This window comes from Lissotriton helveticus, chromosome 9 (genome assembly GCF_964261635.1).
Source record: "Lissotriton helveticus chromosome 9, aLisHel1.1, whole genome shotgun sequence".
Classification (NCBI taxonomy): Eukaryota; Metazoa; Chordata; class Amphibia; order Caudata; family Salamandridae; genus Lissotriton; species Lissotriton helveticus.
In genome coordinates this window covers 568,575,105-568,596,171 of record NC_136070.1, presented here as the reverse complement: position 1 = coordinate 568,596,171, position 21,067 = coordinate 568,575,105, and the positions used below count along the sequence as shown (strand labels likewise).

Below are 21,067 nucleotides of genomic sequence, written 5' to 3'. Positions count from 1 at the left end.
AAGAGTGCAAGACACTACAGAAAAATACTTCAGAGAAAGGATACTGTAATAGGCCAATACTCCAGGGGATGAGTAAGTCACGAGAAGGTGGGACATATACCCACAAGAAACAATAGCGAAGAAAGCTTTTCAGAATGACGCAATCTTTAACCAATCAGCAGCAAGGGCGTGGCCAAAGCCCGTAGAAGTGAATACTGCATGCCTCGCAGAGCAGCGCATGCCCATTGCTAGGCTCGACCTAAAAAGTAGTTTGCTAAACGTAAGCAATGGAAGGATACAAGTCATCTAATCAAAAGAATAGGAAGTGGGGGGAAGAGGAGAGAAAGAGGAAGGAAAGCCATCTAATAAGAACTAATTAAATGAGATTTAGATTAAAATCAACTAGTGCTAAGTAATAGGTTGATCCGAAGGGTTAGTAGTTGAAATGAGTCTTTCAGTATTGGTACCGCCCACAATAGTTCTTGCAAAAGCAAACGTTAAAGCGGTCTGCAGGTGAGGCCGAAAAAGCACAACGTACAAATGATGATGTGATTGTTTTAGACATCTTTTTCCACAAACAAATATTTTTGGGCCCTCAAGCAATTTTACGTAAGCAGATCATATTTTCTTTTTTTTTCTCCCTGTACGGCAAACACGTATCACTAGTGAGCCAATTAAACAAGCATTTGCAATGCAACTGGTCTCGCCTTTGGGACCTTACAAGTATTATCCATGCAGCCATAGACTTTTCTTGCTGCATAATTTAGTCAACCCTGCCGCATAATGTGGTCTTCCCCTACCACATCATTCCAGTGACACTGACTATAACCCAATATAACAGAAGGGCACAGAATGAGAAACAAAGAGAAAGGCGCATAGTTAAAAGGAGGAACGATGGGTGTTTAAAAGAGAAATAACATGAAGGGGAAAAGGCTGAGAGATATGGAGGAGAGAAAGAAATATGTAGTTTTGGAAAATCAGCTTGGACACAACAAGAGGGAAGAGAGAGACAAAGCAGTAGAGAAGGGATACTACATCAAACCAAAGAAATCGGTATGTAAATGGAAAGAGTTGGACAGAACTAAGAAAGTAGGCGTGAAGAAATGAAGGTGTTGTGTACTTGGCAGCACTTGTAGCCGATGCCGCTTTCTGCAGGAGCTCAGTGGGTACCTGCAGCGCTCAACTGTGCTCACTTACGAGCTGCATTGGATGTCTGCAGGATCTCACTGGAGGCCCTGCCTAACCCTCTGCTGGTGAAGCAGGAACGTAGTTCGGCCAATACAAGATACTATTGGAGCGTCTGAGCTGTCTCTACACAAACTCCTTGTGGTCTCGGTACGAGCACAGTGTGGCGCCTGCGTTAAGTCTGTGTCATCCCTGCCTCACCTCCATGTGGTGCTTGAATGAGCCCTGTGTAGTCCCTCTCTGACCCAGTGTGGGGCCTCCATTAGCTCGTTCGGTCCCTGCATGAACGAAGTGTCATTTCTGCATAAGCTCCGTGTAGTCCCTGCATGAGCTCTGTGTGTTGATTGCACAAGCTCTACACAATTCTGGGTGAGTTCTTTAAATCAATGTGTGACCTTTGGGTAGTCCCTGCATGAGCTACATGCAGTCCCTGCCTTAGCTCTGTGTGGTTCCTGCTGGTGATTACAGGAACTAAGTGGAATGAGCACACGTGCAACACATACACAAGTGCAGTTCTCCTACATTCCCGCTAGAATGAATTACCTTACATATAACCTATATGCACAAATTTCAATTTCTGACCCTAAATATCTTGCATATCTGTTACAAATAAGGAGGGGCGCTTTTTAACATTTTAACCCGGGCTCCATTTTTTTTTTTTACCTCAAAGAGTCGTGGTGGGCAGAAATCACCGGCCCCAGGGCAAGTAATCATGAAAGTGAAACCAGCAAACGTATACTGAAAAAAATGCACCTGCTGTTTCAATCTTGACTAAGTAAGAGCAACACACTTACTTATGCCCACAAATCCGTCTGGGCTCCACGCGCAGTGCAATGGGCATGGTGATCTACAGACATGCGGCTCCTCGGAAGAAGAAGAGAAGACATGGATGGACGGAGCTGCCGGAAATCTACAGACATGCGGCTCCTCGGAAGAAGAAGAGAAGACATGGATGGACGGAGCTGCCGGAAAGACAGCCTCGCATCCAACCTTTCTGTCCGGCCTCCCCTTAGAGCATATCTGACTCTGACATGGTATCGGAGTCCATCGGGGGGCTGCAGCGCGGGATTACCGTGGAGCGGCCGGGCCAGCAAGGACCTCCGCTGCTTCCAGAGAGCGGGCAGTTTACGGGAGCGTGGTGACTCAAAGTGAGGCTTCATATTTGAGCTCACCCTGTCGCCTGCTGCAGCTGTTATCGGAACTGTACTCCTCTACGTCGGACACCAAAGCCCGGAGCTGGGAAAGAGGGGCCACTTTGTCTTCAGAGGCCCTGCACTCGCTGGGTCTCCAGCAGCAGCAGAAGCAGACAAGTCGGCCTGGAGCGCAGAAGAGATGCGGGAGGGCAGGAGCGTGACGCCGTGAGCGTGCACGTTGGCGTTCCCTGCGGCTCGTACCAGTGGCTGCGCCTGCAGTCTTCGCCCGTTTCTGGGAAGCTGAAGCGCGTTCACAGACCGGAGTCTGCTCGTGCACCCGGCTGTACCACTTGGGAGGCAAACACAACGACAATAAGGCTCGCTAGCGGCAGCGCTTCGCGCTGCAACGCCAGGCGAGCCCTAAAAAGGAGCATTGTTGTGTCACTTGTTCAAACTTTCCATTTAGAGGGGGTGCCAATCCTTTAATTACTGTGTAAAACCCTGTTGTAATATAACATCACGTTGAGTACGTACTTGCATAATTTGGCTTTTTATATTACACTAAAACACAGATGTTGGCACATCAGCACAAACCACACAAAGCGTTCCCTCTTTCCTTAATTCCTGCCTGTTTATTATCAATGAGACTCAGACTCGGTCTCTTACTGTCTCCTGTATGTACCGGACTGTCAGTGTCTAGTGTACAGTTAGTGAAGAGCTGTTTCCTTCACGGGGGGGTGGAACAATTAGATTCTACCTAACACTCCTTGTCGTAACGACACTGGGGGAGAGGGGGGTGGAATAATTATATTCTACCTAACAGTCCTTGTCGTAACGACACTGCAGTATATCGAGGAGGGGGCAGGAACTGAAAGCACTTCAACTTGTGTTCAGTGGCATGCATTTATTGTAAATCTTCCGCATTTCCATACAGGAGTAGAGATGTGAAAATGCAACTGCAGTTAGTCAGCCATTGTTCTCGTCAGCATCTGCGTTTGCGGTTATCGGTTACTTCGGGTTTGCTGTTATCGGTTACTTCGGGTTATACAAGCACAGTGCTCACTGAAAACGTGTGTTGAGGGAATAGTATTCCAGCCTGAACTTCACGCTTCGTATTCCTTTATATATGAGCGTGAAATTCAAAAAGCAGAGTTGCAAAGTGCTGTACTTAAAACTGAAAGTGAAACATATTTAAGTACTAGAATTTGAACTAAATATTTGCAGGATATACATATAATATTTGTCACATGTAAGGATTATAACAACTGGTATGTTCATATAATATTGATCTGTGATGTGTGCTGGTTAAAACTAATCAGGAAAAATTAGGCCGAGTCCATCAAAAGCACATAGACCGAAATACACAAGAAGCAAGCAAGAGTCGAAGACATAAGAGAAAGGGGAGAAGGGAAAGGAAGAGAGGTGAGAGAAATACTTAAAATTAATTAACTAGCCCAGTGCAGTTGGAGTACGCACACAACATGAATGGGGCATCAGGTCTACATCGATTTGTTGCCCGCTGTCACTTGACTGTCAGTAAGCAAACAAAGGCAAACTCATAGCCATAATCCTCTGTTCCCCGATCCTGGGAGTCTTATCTTGCGACTTCTCGGTTTGGGCAACAGAAAAGGGCTGAGACCCTAGTGAAGACTAAGACTAAGCTGCCACTCAAGGCTTCATGCATAAGCATGAAAGTTTCATCTGCATCCGGGCCAATATTTTCCGCTATTTATCTTTAAAAACGTTGCGAGCTTCACAATTAGGACACTTTGCATTTAAAACAAGTAGTTAAAGTGCGGCGCTCATGAAACGGGCGACGCAAGAGCCTCGAAAGCAGGGCGTCCCGGGCCGTCATTTTGCAGGAAAACCAGCTGTATATAATTGAAAAAAAAGTGGTTAAAGCGCGGCACTTGTGAAACGGGCGCCGCAAGAGCCTAAAAAAACGTGGCGTGCCGCTGGAAGTGCTAGGTGTCAATGGAAAAAAGTATTTAGCAATGCAGCACATTATTATGTATACAGGACCGGGTGAACGTGCATACACATACATAAGCCCACATTTTAACAAAATACAAGCCATTGGAAACAGGAGTGGGCCGTGCGGACACACAAGCTGAGGCAAACAATAAAAGAGTGAGAAACACTCTAAAAAAATAAAAATATGATAAAGAAGGAGTACGCTAGAATGTCACAGGGGCAGTCTCCTGGGAGGGTGCGGAAGACCAAAAGGTAGAACTAATTAAGCATAAACAGGCCACGAAAAATCCTAAAAACATTTTACTAAACCTGCAGGTCTACTAACTTAAGTATTCTACTTGACCCATTTCCAATGCTCTTGACCCATAAACTGGTCTCAAATGATGTGATTGCGGGCAAATATTTTAATTCATTGAGCCGCCATTTTCTTCATTATCACATATGAGAGCGCCTTCAAATGGGCCAGTTCAGCATGTGTGCTGTACAAAAAACACTTTTGTTTGATTTATAGAATACAAATCTAGTCACATATAACATACACATGACCTCTCTTAGTTCATTAACAGCATTGTCATCAGAGCAGGAATGTTTCTCAAATCACTTTTAAAATCTATCACCTTTAATAAATACATAGCATAAGCATGAAGTGGTAGCACACTCATTTGTAATCAGCAGATTTTACATTGATATGGCCACAAACTTTCCCACTGACATGGGGCTTTACTGATAAAACTATATAGTGTACCAACAATAATGTCTGGAAATAGAGTTTCTGCAAATGTGTCTCATTCACACATCACTAAGTAAAGTGTTCTGGTTTGTTTTGCTCGGATTTAACTCCTTGTTTGCGTCACACTCAATTACCAAAAAATGTGCTTTTGTAATTCCCGATATATTTTGAAATATTTGTAATATTAATTTACAGGCTATTTATATAAATGTTATGTGTTAGAGAAAAATAACTGATATCTTCAGACAGCTCACTTGACAAAAACATCTAACTCTAGTAAGAGAGAGAAAAATAAACCTCATTTTCCAGGAAGCAATTAGTTAAAAGACAAACTGACATTTGACCTCTTTCCTTAAACAGACAGAAAATGTGTAAAGATAAAAACAAAATTTAAAGGCATCTTTATTGCTCATTCACTTTCTGAATGAACAGAACACCTGTTCCTTTCCAGACCTGGCTTACTCGCCAGATGGGACTAGTAGGTGCTAAATATAGCTCGACGTGATTAACTTTTACTGGGCGAGTACATTTTTCGAAGCCTGTTAATGATCAAACTAAAGCAGGTATTTATGAAGAGCGGAAGCTGGGGCCAATGGAAAATATGGGAAATGCTGGAAGCCCCTATTCCAGATACAGCATTCCTCGAAGAGCAGCGCATGCGCCGGCAAAGCTCGACCTAAAAAAGTGACAGGACTCGCCCAGCACTGGTCGCGTAATAGTGCTTTTTTTTTTACCGGTTTGCTCTCCACCAGTTTACCCGCCTCCTCATTTAACACCCCCACCCGCCTTCTCATTTACCACCCCCACCGCCTTCCCATTCACCACTCCCACACACTACACTGACTAAGCTAATAGCTCACCCATAGGCTGCTATTCTTCTCTTTTAATCTGCTTAGAGGCATTTAACTCCCTTCAATTCTGCTGTAAGATTTTTGAATTACCCGACACTTTTCCATTCTTTGTCTTATTCTTGTCTAAAGAGATTTGGAGATTGTGCAGGGTACATAACATCAGGGAACGACGTGCAAACATCTTTAACCACTGAATCCCACACTGGATCATGAACTGAGCACTCTGAAGCTTGCTCAATAAAAGTGGTGAAGGCTTCATGCGCAGACAATAAACGTTTGCCCAAATAGATTTTCTAAGATTTGTGTGTAGAGGCCACTTTGTAGGAACTGAGAGCAATATGGATGTTAACATTTCAAGAGTGTGAGTTTGCAAGCGAGTTGCTTCGTCTGAAGTTTTATCACAGAGGCCATTAGGTTTTGAATCGTCGCAATCCAGACCAAAAAGGGAGGATCAGAAACTGCAGGTTGAGGAATGGAGAAAATATGTTAATGATACATGTCCTCATGCATCTCAGATAGCCCATATTTCAGTGAAGGCAGGATAGACCTGGAGTTAAGACCAAATGATGACCATTCCGAATTTTCTTCAGCTGTAACTATTTTTTGCAGGGATAAATCAAGTTCATCATTGCCAAAACTAAGACGAGGTCGGGACATTGATATTAACTAGATGTTTCAATATCATCCCAACTTTTGGTTCCTCATTTCAGACTTCATTTTGAGTTACCCAGACAGTCGTTGGGGTCGTAGTTATGGAAGGATTACATACAAAAGGACCACAAAAGTAATCTAGAATAGTTTGCTCTTCACTTTACTTTAGATTTTGTGTCAGTAACTGTAAGAAAGTGACTGGGTATATACTGGACCATAGTAAGGTACAGTGTGTACAGAGACCACAGTGCCCAGAGGTTTGGCAGAGGCTAAAGTTAGATATAACCTTACTCTCTAAAGTGGTAGCTTGGTCGAGCAGTAAGGAGTAGTTTCTGTCCTGTAACTCCAGTTCTGTAGTAGGGGTATCTCTGTTATAGTCATAATCTAGTGAATAGTCCCGCCCATGTGCGTGGACCCCGGAGCAATCAAAAATAATCTCTTACAGTGTCAAAAAATGCAGAAAATGCATAGACACTTAAGAGAGAATTTAAAGACAGATAATGCAGCCAAAAAGGCTACACTGTCCAGTACTTCAACTAGAAATTCCACCATAAAATCCACAAAACAGCAAAGCCTGTACAGATTTCCCTTGCTTAACAGCAAAATCCCTCAGGAATGATAGAGAGAAGAACCTGGACAGACAAGCCCCATAGGCTGCCATTATGTGGCTTAATTAGGATACTGTGCCTTTAAGGAACCTTCCAGAACCTTCTCTCAGTATCCCAGAATGCATTGCAGGTCCAACTTAGCCTCAGTTCTTTTTGAAGGCGCAGAAAACGCCAGACCTGTAGCATTATGATCATGAACAACACTCCACCGGGGAGGCGGGAGGGCGCTTATGACTATAACAGAGATACCCCTACTACAGAACTGGAGTTACAGGACAGAAACTACTCCTTCTGTAGTAGGGGATCTCTGTGTATAGTCATAATCTAGTGAATAGAATGGCAAGCCCATCCCCACACCAAGCGGCGGTGGAGAATAAAATAACGCCACTACTGTGCGAACAGATTCCGCAGCGAAGCCTGCCCAACCTGAGCGTCTGCCCTGGCATCAGTGTCCAGGCAGTAATGCTTAGCAAAGGTATGGACCGACTTCCAAGTGGCCGCCTTGCAGATCTCTGCAATGGGAACATTACGGAGCATAGCTGTCGTAGCAGCTTTGCCCCTGGTGGAATGAGCCTTAGGCTTACCTCCTAAGGTCTTATTAGCTTTGTAGTAACACAACTGTATGCAGGACACAATCCACCTCGAGATGGACTGTTTAGAGGTAGCAAGACCTGTCCTGACTGAGCCATAATTGACGAACAATTGGTCTGACCTACGAATATCTTTAGTCTTATCAAGATAAAACTTCAGCACCCTCCGCACATCCAGGGAATGTAAAGACCTTTCCGCCGGAGATGAAGGATTCTGAAAGAACGTAGGCAAAGTGATAGTCTGATTGATATGAAAATCAGAAACAACCTTGGGAAGAAACTTAGGGTGAGTACGCATAACAACTTTAGCATTATGAAATACAGTATAAGGTTCTTGGCAACACAATGCCTGAATCTCACTCACCCTGCGGGCCGATGTAATGGCCACGAGGAACGCCGCCTTCCAGGACAGGTGCTGCAACGAAGCCTTATGAATGGGTTCAAAAGGCTCCTTCATCAATCTGGACAGCACCACATTCAAGTCCCATGAAGGCGAAGGAAGCCTGACAGGAGGGAACACTTTCTTCAAGCCTTCCAAAAAATCTTTGATCACAGGGATCTGGAAAAAGGAAGTCTGTGAAGGGCCTTTCCTGTAGGCAGTCAAAGCAGCCAGATGAACCTTAATGGAATGGACATTAAGGCCCGACTGCGCTAGATGAAGCAGATATGGAAGGATGACATCTTCCTTGCATGACGTAGGGTCATAGTTCTTAGACTTGCACCAGATGCAAAACCTCTTCCACTTGTAAGCATAGGAAGTCCTAGTGGAAGGTCGCTTAGCCTCCTTCAGTATGCCCATACAATCCTCTGGGAGATTCAGATGGCCATATTGCACTATTTCAGGAGCCATGCCGCCAAACTCAAAGACGAGAGGTTGGGGTGCACCATCCGCCCCCCGAACTTCGTGAGAAGGTCCGGCCTGCACGGCAGCTTCATGTGAGGAAGGAGAGATCGGTGAAGTAGGTCCGTGAACCACCACTGTCTGGGCCATTCCGGGGCAATCAGAATCATCCTCGCCCTGGATTGAGACAGCTTGATGAGAACCGCCGGAATCAGGGGAATTGGTGGAAAAGCGTACAGAAAGCTGTTCGACCAGTTGATCCATAACGCGTTCCCCAGCGTCCCCGGCTGGTAGTACCTGGAGGCGAAGCCTCGGCATTTGCTGTTTTCGGCGGTGGCAAACAGATCTACGTCTGGAGTTCCCCACCTTGCGAAGACTTCTCCTAGTACTTCGTCGTTTATGACCCATTCGTGGTTTTCCTGCACGATTCTGCTCAGTTCGTCTGCCTGAACATTCTGCACACCTGGCAGATGGGTGGCCGTTATCGACAGTCCTCGAGCCAGAAGCCAGTGCCAGATCGCCTGCGCCTCCTGCGACAGAGTGCGCGATCTCGAGCCCCCCTGCTTGTTGAGGTAATACATCGTTGTCGTGTTGTCCGTCTGAACAAGCAGAGAGTTGGTCTGAAAGGACGGATGAAAGGCCTTCAGTGCCAAGTGAACAGCTCTCAGTTCCAGGAAATTGATGTGGTACGTGGACTCCGTCGGGGACCACGTCCCTTGAATCTGCAGGTCTCCGGAATGCGCCCCCCAACCTTGGAGAGACGCATCCGTCACGATGGTCTGTGTGGGAATGTCCTTGTGGAAGGGAACGCCTCTGAGGAGATTCTCCTTCGAGCACCACCACTTCAGAGACTGAAGAGCATGTAGAGACAGTCGTATCCTGTCGTCCCAAGAACCTCTCCTCTGGTCCCACTGATCCTCCAAGCACTCCTGCAGAGGTCTCATCTGTAGCCGTGCGTGTGGAGTGAGAAAGATGCAAGAGGCCATCGATCCCAGTAGAGAAGACACCGTCCTCACAGTCGTAGACGGAGTTTCCATGAGAGCCTGAGCCTTCCGAACGAGTGATAAACGTCGCTCTTCCGAAGGAGACACGCTTGCTGACAGCGTATCGATGGAGGCCCCCAAGTACTGGATGCACTGTACCGGAATCGGGACCGACTTGGACATGTTGATGTGCAACCCCAGCTTGTTCAAGAGAACGCACGTCTTCTGGAAGTGTGCTTGAGCTTCCGAGAAGGAGGAGGCTTTGATCAACCAATCGTCCAGGTACGGGTAGACAAACACCTTGTTCTTCCTCAGGTGCGCCGCTACCACTGCCATACATTTTGAGAATGTCCTGGGTGCAGACTTCAGTCCGAAGGGTAGCACCGTGTATTGATAATGATTGGTGCTGACTTGAAAGCGCAGAAATTTCCTGTGTTTGCATGCAATGGGCACGTGGAAGTATGCGTCCTGTAGATCTATGGCACACATCCAATCTCCTCGTTGCAGCTGAGGGTAGATCTGATGCAACGACAGCATGCGAAACTTTTCTCTGCGAATCCACTTGTTTGCCTGTCGCAAATCCAGAATGGGCCTGAACTCGTTTTTGTCCTTCTTGCGGACAAGAAAGAACCGAGAGTAAAGACCTCTTCCTCTTTGAGACAGAGGTACGTCTTCGATCGCCCTTTTCCTTAGCAGAATGTCCGCCTCCGCCTGAAGCTCGCGCAGTTGATACTGCGAGCTGACGGGAGGAATCGATGGAGGAGGGCTGGTGAAACGTAGACTGTATCCATTGCAAACAATATTCAGCACCCACTTGTCCTGAGTAATTTTTCTCCACTCTGCCAGAAAAAATTGAACGCTTCCCCCCACCGGAGCGGGTAACGGACGAGGGGGAAGTAACAGCTCAGGGACGGGACCCGGCCGGGCCCTTGGTCGCGGTAGAGGACTGTTGACGACCTCTACCACCCTGTCGCTTCTGGAAGGGCCGCCTGTACTGCTGCTGATGTTGTCCAGCAGACTGCCCCCTTCCACGACCCTGCGACCCAAACCGACGTTGGTACTGTCGGAAGGGTTTCTTTTCCTTGGGCTTCTCCAAGCCCACTGCCGTCAGGGTCTCCGCTTCGGCCTTCATCCTGGCCATCTCATCATCCGCGTGTTTCCCGAAGAGGGTATCTCCGGAAAACGGGAGATTCGCCACGCGTTGCTGTGCTTCCGGTTTCAAGGACGTCAACCTGAGCCAAGCGTGGCGTCTCTGGTGAATCCCGTGGCAATATCCGTGCGCGGACAGCAATGAGATGTCCGCTGCGGCGCCGATGGCCTGATTAGAGACCAGCATCCCCTCCTTGACGATCTCCACAAAGTCCTCCTTGCGGTCTCGAGGGACAAGGTCTGCGAACTGCTCCATCGAGTCCCACAGGGACCGGTCGTAACGTCCCAGCAAAGCCGAGTCACTGGCAGCCTTCATGGACGAGGCGGATGTCCCACACGCCTTGCGACCAGCAGAATCGATCCAACGGCTCTCCTTGTCCGGAGGCACCGTGGACGCAGGGGAGGTGGCATGAAGCTTCCGTGCAGCAGTCACGATGACCGAATCCGGTACCGGGTCCTTCCTCAAGAAGGCTGGGTCTGAGTCCGGAGCCCTGTACTTTTTTAGGATCCTGGAAGGTACAGACTTCACCGTTGCCGGCGTCAGGAATAGCTGTTCGGCGGGCTCAAGGAGCCCCGGCACCAGAGGTAACAGGGGGCGAGACAAGTGCCTTTTGTGTAATGTCTCAAATATCACCGAGGTAGAAGCCGTAGGTGCTTCAACTTCAATGCCCAACTTCGCCGCTCCACGCAGGAGAACCTCCTGAAATGTGCTTATATCGTCTATCGGAGACACCCTAGTCTCCGGCGAATCGGACAGCGTGGGCGAGTAGGAACGGGTCCCAGATGGAGAACGTGACCTGGACCGACGTCTCTTGTGATGACGCCTGGATCGTGAGGAAGATCCACGGCCACTCCTCGATCTGTCCCGTCTCCCCGAGCGAGACCTAGACCTCTTGGGCCTCGGGCGCTCCTTCGGCCTCCCAGGGTCAGGAGTCCTAGGCTTCTTAGGAGTCTTCTTCGGAGGCGTCGGAAACTTAGGCATCGACACCGCCCTCGGTTGGACCGGGGGTGGAGGAGCAACCGGACGCGGTTTCTGCGGAGCCGGCTTCGGAGGTGGGGTAGGGGCCTTCGGAGGCGGGCCCTTCGGCACAGCAGGCCGCGGAGGAGGCGTAGAAGGCTTCATCGGAGTATCCACCCCGGAATGCGCCGTTCCCGGCGAGCCACCATCTCTTCCGGAGCGTGGGGAGCCCCCCACAGTCCTGGGCCTGTCCTTAGGACCTCCAGACGCTGAAGACCGGTGTCCAGACGACGACCGATGTCCCCTCGACGTCGAACGGTCCTTCGGCGTCGACCGAATCACACTTCTCGACGTCGAACCGTGTCTCCGTCTCGACGTCGACCCCGACCAGATCGACGAGCCACGGAACCTCGACGACGGGCGATGGTGCCTCGACGGCGACCTCGACCTCTTCGCCGGCCTCGACGTCGACTTCTTGGATCGCTTCGACGTCGACACTTTGGACCTTCTCGACGTCGACCTCTCTGACCTTCTCGACGTCGATCTCCTAGACCGTCTCGACGTCGGTCTTTTGGAATGCTTCGACGTCGACCTCTTCGGCGCCGGAGACGCCTTCCGTCTCGACGGCGACCTCGACGACGAGGATCCCCTCGACGACGATGCCCTCGACGGCGAACGGCGGTGTCGCCTCGACGGCGAGCGCCGACGCCGGGCCCTCCGATGTCGACCACTCGACGCCGACGAGGATATCGACACCGGCTTCAACGGCGGCCGGAACACGTTCCTCGACGTCGACGGGCGACGTTTTCTCGACCCAGAGCCCTGGGGAGACCTGGAACTGGCCGTTGACCGTCCCCTCGACGTCGTGGTCAGCGCAACTGACCCAGACGGAGACCTTGGGCGAGGGCTGGTCTTCCTGCCCCTGGGGAGCCCCCCAGAGGCCTCAGCATGGGTAGAAGGAGCCCCTCCTGACCCACCTCGTGCCTTCAACTTTCTCTCCTCAAGTCCCTGAAGCCTGATCTTCTTCCTCTCCTTCAGGGTCCTTCCAGAGAAGCTTCTGCAGATCACACACTCCTCAGGAATGTGGGAAGAGGGAAGGCAGAGAATACAGACCTCATGGGAGTCTGACCTGGCCTTCTTTCTTGAGCACTCAGGGCATTTGTCGAATAATGCAGGCATTATGGACAAAAAAGAGTGCAGAAACACAGAAAGAAAGTCACCAAAGTACTTTAAAAGTACCAAAAATCGAAATCAGTGTAAAACACTAACAAAAAACCCTTGAAAAGGGAGAGCTCAATGCTCCAGGGTCCTGCTTGCAGGAGCCGGAAAAAAGAACTGAGGCTAAGTTGGACCTGCAATGCATTCTGGGATACTGAGAGAAGGTTCTGGAAGGTTCCTTAAAGGCACAGTATCCTAATTAAGCCACATAATGGCAGCCTATGGGGCTTGTCTGTCCAGGTTCTTCTCTCTATCATTCCTGAGGGATTTTGCTGTTAAGCAAGGGAAATCTGTACAGGCTTTGCTGTTTTGTGGATTTTATGGTGGAATTTCTAGTTGAAGTACTGGACAGTGTAGCCTTTTTGGCTGCATTATCTGTCTTTAAATTCTCTCTTAAGTGTCTATGCATTTTCTGCATTTTTTGACACTGTAAGAGATTATTTTTGATTGCTCCGGGGTCCACGCACATGGGCGGGACTATTCACTAGATTATGACTATACACAGAGATCCCCTACTACAGAAGGCAGTATCAGAGGACAGTGTAAAGCATTTGCTGTACACACTCAGTCAGCAAATGGTCTCACACACTCAAGAACTGAACTCTAGGCCAATTGTTTTGTATCAGAAGATATAGTTGTTTTATTTTAGAACCAGCAAGGTATCAAAATATACTTTCTCAGAATGAATTTCTTTGGTTAAATACTTTTCAAATAGGCAATAGACTCTTTGAATACAATAGATACAGTTTGTTGCAATAGGCAACACAATTTCAAACACAATGCAACATTGAGCTCATTGGGAATTTCTAGTTAAATGCAATTAATTACTTTGTAGATTACTTTTCTAACCACAGGACTGGATCCTAGATTCAGTCCCGGGACATGTGCTGTAAACAGTTAAGTAAACACGTTATGGTTACAGTAGTGATTTCTAAGGAATATTATAGTATATTAAAAGTTGACACCTAAAAACTTTTCTGGATGAAATTACCAATGTTATCCTATGGAAGGAAATTCAAGTTACTGCTAAGTACGGTTAAAATTACTTTTCAGGTTCAGTACTGAGCTACAAGATGGAGCACTGAGGTCTCTCCTGATAACAGGTGAGTAAATCGGAATTCGTTGTTCGGCTGATCTTAGATGAATATTTTAAAGTTCCAAAACTACACACTTAGAAGAATTGCCAAGTGAAAGTCAATGTTAGCCTATGGAAGAAAAGTGAGTTATAGGCTTTTAGGTAAGTACTCGACTGTCAGAGTTAAAGTTCTGGGCATAGACTCAGGGGTCTCCCAGGGTCAGGTAGGTACAGTTGGTACACACTCAGCGTCACAGGGGCAGCCGGGTGCAGTGGTAGTTAGGCCCAATGTTATCCAATGAGAAGCAGGGGCTTTCGGTTGGTGGCAGCTGGCTAGCAGGCCACGCGGCTGTGGGAGCTGGGCTCCTGGTCACTTGCTCAGGGCAAATGGGGAAGTAGATTAGGGCAAAGGGTGCACTGCCAGAGGCACTCGGGTGGCTGGGTGCAGGGTGCTTTTGAGCCGGCGGGCGCTCAATGTTATTCAATGGAGATCTTGAAAAGGGAACAAAGGCTGCAGGCTCGGGACGGAGATTCTTCAGGGGCGACCACAACTTCGAGGGGTAAGTTGGGATCTTGGAGGATAGGTAGGCACCCCGGAGTTGGGCACAGGAGGCCGGGGGCGCCGGGTGCAGGGGTGTCTTTGGACGTCGGGAAATCTTACCCTCTGCTGGTCGCGGTTGCAGGGGTTCCTGGTTCTGAGGCTGCAGGCAGGTGTCTGGGTCGTCGAGGAGGGTCCTTGGGCACTGGATTCCAGGTCAGAATCACCGGGGGGGGAAGTCCTCTGGGTCTTTGTCCACTCAGGCAAAGGCCGGGCTCGGAGGGTCCAGAGTGGGCTGGATTTGCGGTTCCTGGCTGGCACCAGGGGTATTGCTGTTTGAACAGAACCACTGCTCATGGGAGTCCCAGTCTCTAAGAGGGTCATGGCAGGCAGGTCCTCCGGGGTTCTCGAGGCTGCTGTTCGCAGAAAACGCCAGGATTTAGAAGGAGCAGGTTCAAGGATCAACAGGCCGGTAGGGCTGGGGCCAAGTCAGTTGGTGTCGTCCTTTTGTTAGCAGCTGCACAACAGGTCTTCTTCTTCTTGGTCTTCTTTCTTGTTTCGAAATTGGGATCGGAGTAAGGAAGGTTCAGGGTGCCCCTAAATACTAAATTTAGGGGCGTTACAGGTAGGGAAGGGCAGGGTCCAAAAGGTCCCTGTCCTGGGGTGAGTACACACCCTATCCTGCTCCTCTCCTGTTGGAGGGGTGCAGGAACCTATCTCTGATTGGGCAGGGCTCCCCATCCTCAAGATGGCCGGAGCCCGAAGTTGTGCTTCACCTCGCCTCTCCCACCTGAGGGGTGGAGTTGGCACAAGCTGGCACACCCCTCTTTCCTCACATAGGGTTTCCCGCCAGAGTGGGGGTCAGAACTGGTGGGGGCCAGTTGCGGAGTACAGCAAGTGGCCTGGAGAAGCTCACAAAGGCGGCATGCCTATGAAGCGTCCCCCTGCCCATCCTGGGGGAGGAGACCTAGCACCTCGCCCAGGATGTGCATTGTTGCAGGCCCAGGAGAGCGGGGGGCTCTCCACCCAGGGGTCCAGCAACATGTCTGCTGTGTGGCAGCATAGGCAGCCTCTCAGACAGGACGTGGTTTGTAATTTAGGTTTCAGGGGGCATCTCTAAGATGCCCTCTGTGGTGCATTTTACATTAAATCCCACACTGGCATCAGTGTGGGTTTAATGTGCTGAGAAGTTTGATTTCAAACTTGTCAGTCTTCAGTGTAGCCATTATGGTGTTGTGGAGTTCGTAATGACAACCTCCCAGCACCATATACTCTTAATGGTATCACTGCACTTACATTGCCCAGGAATGGCCCTGGGTACTGTAGGGGCACAGGGTGCATGCACCTGTGCCCACACCACTGGCATAGGGCACCCAGCTAGAGGGGTGACTGATATATGCCTGGGCAGTGGGTTTGTGGGCATGGCACACAGGGATGTGTGCCATGTTGACTCTTTGATTAGTTCTGCGCCAGGACACTCAGTCTGCAAAGGCAGAGTGTGGGTGTCAGGGTGCAGGGTCCCTAAGGTTGGCACAATAAGTGCTGCAGCCCTTAGGGGTCTTCTCTGGTCACAATGCCCTGGGTACCTAGGGTACCATTTACCAGGGGCTGGCATGTGGCCAGAGATGCCAATTGGGTTGACATGTGGCCAGAGATGTCAATTGGATTTTAGCTTCAATACAGTTTTAGGGAAGGAACACAGGACCTGGGCACCTGATTGGCAGGAGCCCAGGGCACACTCAGTCAAAGCACATCAGCAATTCAGCAAAAAGTGGGGGGCATACCATGCAAGAAAGATGGCACTTTCTCACAGTAACCTAGTAGAATTAAGCATAATGTTCTCTGAAAAAAACTGGAAAACGTGCATTGGATCTTTGGTCAAAACATCATATTAGATTACCATATATCACAGGGGTACTTCCATGATAACAAGACACATTCATAATTGGAAATTTGAGAGAAGTGAATAAAGACCTGGGGCTCACAGAGTAGAAGAAGTAGGGCCATATGCCCCATGCTGCTGGTTCGCAACACCTGCCCACCTAATTTGGAAGGAATGGAAGCACAGTGACACTTCAGGACATGTACTCCCAACAATATGAATAACAGTGCTCATGAAAAGACAGGACGTAACAATTAAAAACACATTTTCCTATCAAAATGAACATCAATGTGTGATATGTCAGGATGACTTGCGGAGTAACCTTAAATGTGTTGACCACGGGTCACTGAAAACTAATTGGCAAAGGCCTGACATGTCACCGACTCCAAGATAAAGAATGTAATGACTGGGAAGAGGTTACCTAAAGCAACCACGATGATTCAGCCACAAGAACACTAGGCAGAGTTATATAAAGGAACAGAAAACTGTGCTAAAGCCACCACATAATTTCAGTAAAATAGATTAGATTTCCCAAAAAAGCACAGCTCAGGTCCAATTACATTTCCATTCAATTCCATTTACCATGCTGGAGCCTCAAGCTGCACAGTTGCCACCTTCACTTGCAGGTGTCCAAGTTCGACCTTCAGAACACCAGGGCAGAACAACAACAGGATCCATATCCACACCATTAAATCCATACAGTCCAGCCACAACAATGCCAGATGGTCTAAGCCAACAGATTAAAATCCAAACATTAACTCTTCTCTTTGAAAGACCTAGTTGATTTGAACTACATATATTACATTCCAAAAGCTGCAGATTTCCTAATTTCCAAATGCTGGCGGCCAGCCAAACAAATGAGAAACAGCAATAGACTGCAAAGCGGTAGGAGAGCGAGTCCTCCGCGGGTTAGCAGGTCCGAAGTGGGTCAGGGGCACAGGGGCACATGGGTACAAGTGCAAAACTACAATATCGCCGAAGTGCTGAAGGAGCAAGTGATACAACAATGAAAAGGCTAGAGGGCACGAAAGAAACAGCCACTTTCGCAGCCTCAACTTGTCAGAACTTGTCTGTAGGTGAGAGCAACAAACACACCAGGGATACTGTAGGTCTATAATGGGCTCAATATTGTGTGCCAATTCAAAAATGAAGCATGTATGAACAAGTGTCTGATCAGTGAAGAAAGAATAAAGTATGAGAGCAAGACAGAAAATACTCCCATCAGCCCACCGCTTGGCGGAAAATCGTCATCTGGGATTTTTTGTACATAAACTGGTATCTGTTAGGTCTCTCACCTGATGATATTGTGAGAAGACCTACAAACAGATCCTCCAGTGACAAAGAAAAAGTATGGATAACATGGCTAGATGGGAGGGGTTGCAGTGAAAAAAACAGTGAAAAGAAAGAGAAATAAAATTACCTAGTGTGATGCCAAGGCAAAGTACTTTATTAGGGGGGGTCATCACAGAGGTAATATTAAAAGCAACAGTATGTGGATAGTATTTAAACAAATATTACTATCAATCAGATGGACCAGCTCCATCTGATTGATAGTAATATTTGTTTCTTTTCACTGTTTTTTTCACTGCAACCCCTCCCATCTAGCCATGTTATCCATACTTTTTCTTTGTCACTGGAGGATCTGCAGCAATGAGGGTTTTTTGCGAAAACGACCGGGAAACTTCGGAGGAGGGAGACCACGTATTTGAATGAAACGACAAGACTGCGATATAATTTCCTTTTACAAAACGAATGTGAAGTGGATCCCCTCCCGGTAACTGCCTAATACCTACACGTATTAAGCGTATTACTCAAATAACCGGCAAAACGGGGTGCTGACCTTTGACAGAGGCATATACACTTGTTTTCTGGATCTCTTAACTTTGATTCACCTTCCGCGAGATTGAATAGTATCCAGCAAATACTGAATCGTGTCTACATTGATTCTTTATTCTACCAGACCTGCTTACGTGCAGGCTGTGCCACAAGCCCTGAAGAGTCGTTGTGACCAATTTCCACACGACGAAACACGTGTCGGCTGGTTGTGGACTGATAAGGCCGTTTGTGGACCTATTAAACAACCCACCTTGAGACACAGATCCAAGAATCTGCATCTGTCCTTCTTGTGCTATATATATTTTGTGTTAAAAATTACTTGCCTACCAGTTTTAAACCTTGTGTTTTTGTGTGCGAGAGCATCGCTGTTTTCAGTCACTGGAGGATCTGTTTGTAGGTCTTCTCACAATATCATCAGGTGAGAGACCTAACAGATACCAGTTTATGTACAAAAAATCCCAGATGACGATTTTCCGCCAAGCGGTGGGCTGATAAGAGTATTTTCTGTCTTGCTCTCATACTTTATTCTTTCTTCACTGATCAGACACTTGTTCATACATGCTTCATTTTTGAATTGGCACACAATATTGAGCCCATTATAGACCTACAGTATCCCTGGTGTGTTTGTTACAGTTAGATTGGGGGATAGGATACTCAGTAGGTCTTTAAATTTGTTTCCACTATAGACGCTCCCACACAGTTGTTTTTTGTTTGTAGGTGAGAGCATACAGCATGGAAGCAGGATTGACTTGAAAACTGGATTACATTTGCCATACAATTCTCAAACTATGCCAGCTATACCTAGGTTCTGCTGTAGTGTAAGACTGACAACCATGATTCAACACATCACCACCATCACCATATACACATGCTGCGAAGTATGGTTCTCGCAGTTGTACCTTCAGCACATGCTGCACTATGATTCTTGAATTGATAACAGCAGTTAATAAATGTGCTTGGGCTTACTTTGTATGTATTGAAAAATGAGCGCGTTTGGGCTTGCAAGCTACTGGGCTCGATAAATCGAGGACTTTGCCACAGTAAGCACCCCATTTCGGGAACTAAAAACGCAGGGTCAGAAATTTCTCTGGACCGTCGAATGCGACAGGGCGTTTTAAGCAATCAGACAATCAGTCACAGCAGTTGACCACCTCGTCTACTTCAACCCTTTGCTATGCACTGAGCTCACTGTTGACGCCAGCCTATTGGGGTTAGGAGCCATTCTAGCACAACACACACCAGGAAGAGACTCCCCCAGGCATATTGTTGTGTATGCAAGTAAGAGCCTATCGGACATAGAAAGACATACTGGCAACTAGAGAAGAAAAGCTTAGCAGTAGTATGGGCAACAATTTGACGGACCACCAGGCACTAGTAACAATATACGGGAACCCCAACCCTAAATTTCCGCCACACATTGAGAGGTGGGGAACACGCCTCATGGACTATGATTTTAAGATCGTGCATAAACCTGGAAAGGAACACAACCACGCTGACTACATATCACAGCATCCCTTACCACGGGCACCAGAGAACACGTCCATGGTGGAGGAGTACCTAAACTTCATGTTACAATAAAACACCCCTGCTCCAATAACACTTGAAGAACTGGAGCAAGAGACAACAGGAGGAGTAACACTACAAGCAGTCAAAACAACAACAAAGGATTAGACGTAAACAACAGCAGCCCCATGGGCGAAGGAATAAGAAGGGAGAAAATGCTAGTGTTTAAACACATACAAGAAGAGCTGTTGGAAACAGAAAGAGGAGTTCTCCTGCGAGGAACAAGGACAATAATACCAATAACACTACGGCGGCAGACGGTGAATCTATCTCACGAGTCCCACGTGGGCATAGTGGCAACAAAAAAGTTGCCAAGTAAAAAAGTATGGTCCCGGGTCTGGATCGACTGGTGGAAGACACAAAAATTGACTATCACCCATGCCAAATAACGGGAAGGGCAGCAAAGCCAGAACAACTACATATGTCCGACCGCCACTGGGCAGTGTGGACGACATTGGCAGCTGACTTCAATGGGCCACGGGAAACTGGCAACTACTTGCTTGTAGTGATTGATGGATACTCCAGGTTCCACACAGTCCGACAAGTGTCATCGTCAGCCGTAGCGACCTTGCTGATATTTGATGACGTATTTGAAGCATGGGGCTCCCCACAAACGATGGAGACTGACAATGGGCCACCATTCTCAGGGGAGGAGTTTTGCAGATTCATTGCGTACCTGGGCATACATCTCAGGAAAATAACGCCTCTGTGGCCACAAGCAAACGGCATGCTGGAAAGATTCATGGGAAACATCAAGAAATCAGTTGAACGTGCCGAATTTGCGCAGATTTCAGCTGGACAGGCACTGTGCCAAATACTGAGAGCCTACCGAAACACCCCACACAGTTCCACGGGACGATAGCCAGCAGAACTGATGTTGAGAAGAACAAGCAGGACAAGATTGCCCCAGCTGGAGACAAAAGCGCCACCCGAACACAGCACCATTGCTGAAAGAGATCAATGGGGAAAATGAAACAGTATGCAGACGCACAGCGACATGCCACACCATCCAAGCTGGAGCAAGGAGATTCAGTGTTGGTGCGTCAACAGCAAGCAAGTAAGTCGGACAGCCCTTTCTCAAGTGAAACACTAACAATAATAACAATCAAGGGGCCAATAATAACTGATGCAGCAGGCCCCTACCGGATCACCAGAAACAGCTCACATTTCAAGGGACTAAGGACATCAGATGAGGAAGAAGACAACGCCTAAGAGCAACGCAACATCCATCAAAGAGGAAGCGATGGAAGGGATACCACACAGAAGTGAGAGACAAGACAAGGTTGAAGAGATACCGAAAGAGGGAACCGAAATGTCTTGCCC

At 47.9% G+C, this 21,067-nt stretch overlaps 1 protein-coding gene across 2 annotated transcripts in view; it reads right to left on the bottom strand.

Annotated features, from left to right (window-relative positions):
* Positions 1-21,067, bottom strand: part of WDR74 (WD repeat domain 74) — a 67,400-nt gene that overhangs the window by 44,615 nt on the left and 1,718 nt on the right. The window lies entirely within an intron of this gene.